We start from the raw sequence: 6,000 nt of genomic DNA, 5'->3' as shown, positions 1-6,000 counted from the left end.
GCTTAGGTGTTTGGACACTTGGTCCTCAGTTGATGTCCTTTTGGAAGGTCATGGAACCTTTAAGTGTTGGGAGGCTTGCTCGGATGAGTTGGGCCTTGAGGTTTGATTTCCCAGACCCACATCCTGTCTTTCCTATCCTTGGTGATTCCTTACTAGGGATATGGTATAACCAGCCATCTTAAGACATTGGTGGCCATGCCTTCCCAACCATAATGGGCTAAATCCCTTTCAACTCTAAGCCAAAATAAACCTTCATTGCTTAAGTGGCTTGTATTCAGACAAATCCTCCAGAGGGATGAGTATAAATTTAAAGTCAAGAACAAGGCCCCAGTGTTACACATTCACCTAAGAGATGAAAACAAAAATTTTCAAGCTATTTGTATCTTGAATATGAAGGATTTGAAGCACATACAAATGTAAATTCAGCCACTTTTTGTTTGTCTTATTTCTGTTATTTTTTATATAGTAAGACTGATGAAATTTTGATAATTGAGAACTTGCCTGTGTGGTGACACACAATGGCTTGCCACTTTTGCTTTAGGACAAAGCTGTAGAAAATAGTTTTCAAGGAGGGATCCTCTTCAGTGTTCAAGCATCTACCTCATTCTCCACCACCGTGATCTTGTACACAGTGTGCACAGTCACCATGAATGCCATGCTGCCCTCTTTTATTTGCGTGCTCTTTATTTTATCCATCTAGTTCAAGCATGGTATTTCATCGTTGTTGTAATAAGAGCGGCAGGGCTGCGTCTCCGGCACCCGGCCGCCCATATGGCTAGCTTATGCCCCGAAATAATTATATGGAAACTGTATTTTTTTGAACACTGTCTGGCCCATTAGTTTCAGCCTCTTATTGGCTAGCTCTTACATATTGATCTAACCCATTTCTAATATTCTGTGTAGCACAACGAGTTGGCTTACCAGGGAAGATCTTAATGAAATTAACTCCTCCATCACATCGTCTGGCTATAATTTAAAAGATGGCTTTTAAGAAATTGGCTTATTTTTATCAACTAAAAAGCCACCCACCCACCTTCAATTTTCCTTCATTGAGTATGAAGGGAATGTCCTGTCAGCTCTTTCCCAGTGTGTCTTGATAACTGGAGACTAGGAAGGCTTCAAGATAAGACAAGTGCTGATTTTGTTTTGGCAACTTTGAAGATGTGACGTGAAATGCTTAGTCAGCTATTCATCTCAGTGTGAACTGTTCCCTAACACTTCCAAAAGTGGATCGCGTGTTCCAGTTACCACAAGAATCCCAGTGAGGGCTTTCTGTTTCACAGGACGAATGGCCACTTCCTGTTGTCTTAACATGAAATGCCTGGGGAAAGTAACTAGAACTCAGCCATGGACGGAGTACTTAGGACAACTTAGAATAGCTTCGCTTTTGCTTGCTCCCTTTTCTCCCACTCTCTTCCTCCTCACTCTCCCTTTCTCTAGCCCTCTCTTCTTCCCCCTCCATCCTGCCCCCTCTCCTTTTCTCTCTTTCATGCTCACTCCCTTCCTCCCTCTCCTTTCCTTTCTCCCTCTTTCCCTTTTTCTACTCTCCTTACCCCTCCTCTTCCCACCTTCTCTCTCTCTTTCTCCCTCTTTTTCCTTGTCTTTGTCCCTTATCTTTCTCCCTCTCTCCTATCTCCTGCTCTCCCTCTCTCCCCTGCCTTCCTCCCCCTCTGTCTAGGCTAGTTTCATTTGTCAAAACTAAAGTCATATGAAAGGAGGGGGCCTCAGTTGAGGAAATGCCTCCTGAAGCGTATGTCAGAAAGCTTGTAGGACATTTTCTTAATTAGTGATTGATGGGGAGACAGAGCGGGAGGTAAGCATTGTGGGTGGGCCACCCCTGGATTCTGTAGGAAAGCAGGCTGAACAAGCCATGGGGAACTAGCCAGTAATAAGCACTCCTCCATGGCCTCTGCATCATCTGCCTTCAGTTCCAGCCCTGCTTGTGTTCCTGTCCTGACTTAGGATGAACAGTGATGTGGAAGTTTCATAGAGTTCTCTCTCTCCCTCCCTCCCTCCCTCCCTCCCTCCCTCCCTCCCTCCCTCCCTCCCTCCCTCTCTCTCTCCCCCTCCCTCCCCCTCCCTCCCTCCCTCTCTCTCTTTCTCTCTTTCTCCTTCTCCTCCTTCCCTTCCTCCCTCCCTTCTCCCCCCCCCCCATCTTTCCCTGACAAGATTTCTTCATTCTATTACACAGACTAAGAACTTGCAATAGCTTGTCTGGCTCTTGTGCCTCAGCCTTGTGTACAGACAGCTGGTTCTCGGATGTAGATTAACATGATTTTAAATGGAATGCCAATATTTGTGGCAGGAGTGGGGGGTGTTTCAGGAGTCCCTGGTGCTGTTTTAAAAACAAAAAAACAAAAAAAAAAAACAAAAAAAAAACAAAGAGGTCAAATAGCTGTTGATCTGTATATATCAGAGTTGAAAAAGATTTAAAAAATATTAACTTATTAAACATTTTTAAAAAAGGTTTTGGGCTGCTGGGCACTGCTGCTGCTGCTGCTGCTGAGTCTGTGGGCGGAGACCAGAGTACTGGATGCAGCTGGAAGCTAGGCAGGACTGTGCAGCTAGAACAGGGTGAGTGCTCCTTCTGCCAGGTCAAGGAGCAGGACCCTCTGGGTTCACTGCCAGAGGAGGCTGCCCCAGTCAGGTCCAGGTCAGCTGGCAGCAACCACCAGAGCGGGCTGAGCTCCACCATCCCCACTGGCACGGTGGCCATCTGTCACTCTGCTCAGCTACCTTGGGCCTACTGCACATACATGCCCGGTAGGGACAGGAAGGAACCATTTATGATTGAAAGTTTCTGTTGGGTCATAGCCACTTTCCCATGACACAGACTCCTTCCCGTCATCTGCCCAATATCCCTGAAGTCACCAGTCCTGCCATCTTAATTGAAGACTCCAAAGTAGAAGTTCATAGAGAAAAGCAGTTCCTGTCGGTTCCCTCACCATTTTCCATGATTTTTTTTTTTGCCCCCTACAGATTCGCTCCAAGTTCTGGGGGAAACTCTGAGAGCACCCCTGCTGCGGTGGCTGGGGAGGGAAGGAGGTTTGATGCTCATGGCACTGCCCTGTGCTCCCCTCTGTCTTCCTTCCCTGCATTCCATTTGCGATTCAGTGTTCAGTCTGAGATCTTTAAAACAGTGGGGAGCGGTGTGTGTGTGGTCACAGCAATCAGCCTGAGAATTCCTGACAGTAGCCTCTGAAGAGGACTGAGCCACACAGATAACTAGCCTCGAGTCATGGATTAAAACCGGGTGGATCTCAGCAGCTTTGTTGTCCTGAAGTTTATTGCATGTTGACTTTAAAGTTGACTTACAGAATGTTCTCAGAAAAGAACTCCACTCCCCTCTACTTTGAAATTGTTGAGATAGTAAGCTGGGTCTCCAATGTTTGGAGATTCTTGGAGTCTCCAAATTGATAATCAGAAGAGTTTTATTTCTTTATTAAATGGATCTGTTACATTTTTAGTTAAACTCCACATTTCATTTCATGGAGTTTGGAGAAACTTAAGTTGTGCCGCCATGGGCATAAACAGCTGGCTCAGGACCTCTGTACCCTGGAGCTTCATTCTTCGGGAGCAAGCTCAGGTTTTTCACACACTGATGGCACACCCTGTGGACTCTGACTCCAGCTGGAGCAAGGAAACACGAGTGGGCAACAGAACATCTGCTTCCTCACGGAACTGCTCTCTGCAGCGCAGGGACCTCCTCCTGGACCACAGCTGGGGAGGGATTTGAGACACAGGAGTTGAGGAAGATCAAGAAACTGTTCCCCTTTTCCTGTCATCTTGGGGAGATGGTCCCCCTCAATCTAAGGTCACATTTCAAGTATTTTATGGAGTGTCACCTGTATGGTGCAGGAGCTTTCTGTCCTTGTGTCCTCTCTTAGCACTGTAAGATAATTGCACAAGGCAAGAAATAAGCTGCCAACAGATGGCATCCTTGTGCCGTGCCTCATGAACCCTTTTCTAGTAAGAATTCAGCGGGGATTCACCTCTGGCTGTGCAGAGAGCCTCCCAGCGCTAAATGGAGAATGTGTGATGCCCTCACTCCCACCTGAGTGAGACAGTTGTTAAGGTCTTAGTAACCATCTGCGCTGTTCTTATGAAGGGCCACGTTTCTGAACTTGTTGGGGACAATCAACTTGCATGCAGGAGAACTTTCCTGCAGCCTCAGAGTGACACACAGCCAGCAGGGTTCCTCCTTCCCAGTCCCCAGCCCTCATGTTCTGATGAAATAGGTGTGACCGTCTCCAGGGCACAGGAATGGGAAAGCTACCTTCTAGACAACAGTTCTGTCCTTCTGTGAAAATTAAATAAAAGCCTTGAAAATTAATAAGGTAGGGTCTCAGTTTGTAGCTCTGGCTGGCCTAGAACTCCCAGTGTAGCCCAGAATGACCTCAAACTCCCAGAGACCCATCTGTCTCTGCCTCCTGAGTACTGGAATTAAAGGCATCTGCCACCATACATGGCTTTATCGATACTATGTAAAGCTCCAATAAGGCCACACTTCCTAATCTTTCTAAAATAGTGCTAGTTCTTAGTAACTAATCATTCACACTACGAGCCCATGGAGTCCATTCTTGCTCAACCCCCTCCCATTTTTACATAAAAATAATTTTCTTTTAAGAGTGGCATGATTTTTTTTATTCTTTTTAAATTAATATTTCTACCTGCTCCCCGTTTCCCATTTCCCTCCCCTCCTCCCAAATATTGCCCCCTCCCCCCACTCCCCTCTCCCTATCCCCACTCCTCTTCTCCACCCCCCACACCATTCCCCCTCCCTCTCGATACTGAATAGCAGTCCAAATTCTCAGCCCTGCGGGAAGACGAAGGTCTTCTATCTACGTCCAGGAAGGTGAGCGTCTAAACAGGCTAAGCTCCCCCAAAGCCAGTTCATGTATTAGGATCGAAACCTAGTGCCATTGTCCTTGGCTTCTCATCAGCCTTCATTGTCCGCGAGTGGCATGATTTTCTACTTAGGCAAAATCTTTGATATCTCACTTAAAGATAAACCTATATTCATCTATTTGGTAATGAAACATATTGGAAATTTAGAATATATTCAGCCATCTCTGAGTAACCAGTTTCAGTGGTCATCATTTGGGGACAAGAACCACACAACTTCAACTTCAGAATCTAGTGCCATGCTTGGCCTGTGGTCATCGCCTCCTCTCTAGGGTAGGGTCAGAGGTGAACAGGAGAATACTTGCTTCAGGGAATATGAACCTTCCAAGCATTTGGTTGAGGAAGGAAAAAAGAGGTGATCCCCAGAGGGACTTGAGGGTGCTTCGGGGAAGAGAGATAACAGAGACCCAGGGTGTGCAGGGGCACTATCCAGCTGAGCATTGTAAGCTTCGGTGAGCACATGAAATCCTAGGTCTTGTTAGAAATGCAAATTCTGACTCAGCTGCTAGGAGCCCGAGATTGTGCTATTATAGTCAGTACCGTGATGATTCTAAGGCAGCAGGTCCCTGGCCCAAACTCTGAGTAGTGATTTTTCTGGAGCCCAGTCAAAGAACAGCAAGAAGAGCTTTGTTTTCCATAGACTTGGAGATCCCAGTTGATGGGCTTTTAAAGAGAGTTTTCCTAATACCAAATAAGGACTGTTTCTCACTGTAGTAATCTGTCGTATGTTGTCAATAACACGTTACCATGATCTGCTTAAGCTTTGAGGAAAGAGATTTCTTTTTTGATTCATGGCTCTGGAATGAAAGGTTAAGTAACTGGTGATGACCTTCTTTCTGGCAGTCTGTAGGCAGTGTAGGGAATGGCATGTCTCAGGATTCTCTAGAGTAACAAAGCTTAGGGGATAAACCTCCCTTTCTCTCTATCTATCATCTATATCTGTCGGTCTAATCTATCTATCTCATTTCTATAGTACATAATATATTCTACTCTTACAAAGGTGAAAGTCCAACTATTTCAGCAATGGTGGGATACAAACAGAAAGTCCAAGATTCCTGAAGTTGCTTCTTCCACAAGGCTGTAGATTCTAGAACT

This window comes from Chionomys nivalis, chromosome 12, assembly GCF_950005125.1.
Source record: "Chionomys nivalis chromosome 12, mChiNiv1.1, whole genome shotgun sequence".
Lineage (NCBI taxonomy): Eukaryota > Metazoa > Chordata > Mammalia > Rodentia > Cricetidae > Chionomys > Chionomys nivalis.
This window is presented reverse-complemented; position numbering follows the sequence as displayed.